Source organism: Morus notabilis, unplaced genomic scaffold (assembly GCF_000414095.1).
Source record: "Morus notabilis unplaced genomic scaffold, ASM41409v2 Scaffold1688, whole genome shotgun sequence".
Lineage (NCBI taxonomy): Eukaryota > Viridiplantae > Streptophyta > Magnoliopsida > Rosales > Moraceae > Morus > Morus notabilis.
Window position 1 is genome coordinate 17,495 of NW_010368044.1, and position 411 is coordinate 17,905.

Consider the following 411-nt stretch of genomic DNA (forward strand, 5'->3'; position numbering starts at 1 on the left):
TATTTATAGAGTAGAAGTCAAACTTCTAGAAGGAATCCAATCTCTATCTCTAAGATAAAGCTTGTTAATTATCTCCTATTTGAATTTTAAACAAAATCTCCTATTCCCTTATCCCTTAGTGTGGCCGGCCAAGATGGGGACTCTCATCCCTGTGTGGCGCCAATATCAGATTGGAAAGGAAGAGAAAATCATCTTTTATCCTGTAGTCCAATTTTGACTCAAATTCAAATTCCAATTTAAGTCAAACTTAAATTAATTTGAATTCTAAATTGAACAACTTATCAAATAAGTTTAAATGGATAAATCTAAATTATGTTCATGATTCAAATTCAAATTTAAATAATCACATTATTTAAATAATAATAATTAATTCTCAATTAATTATTTTTCGAGTATTTAATTTTAGAATTC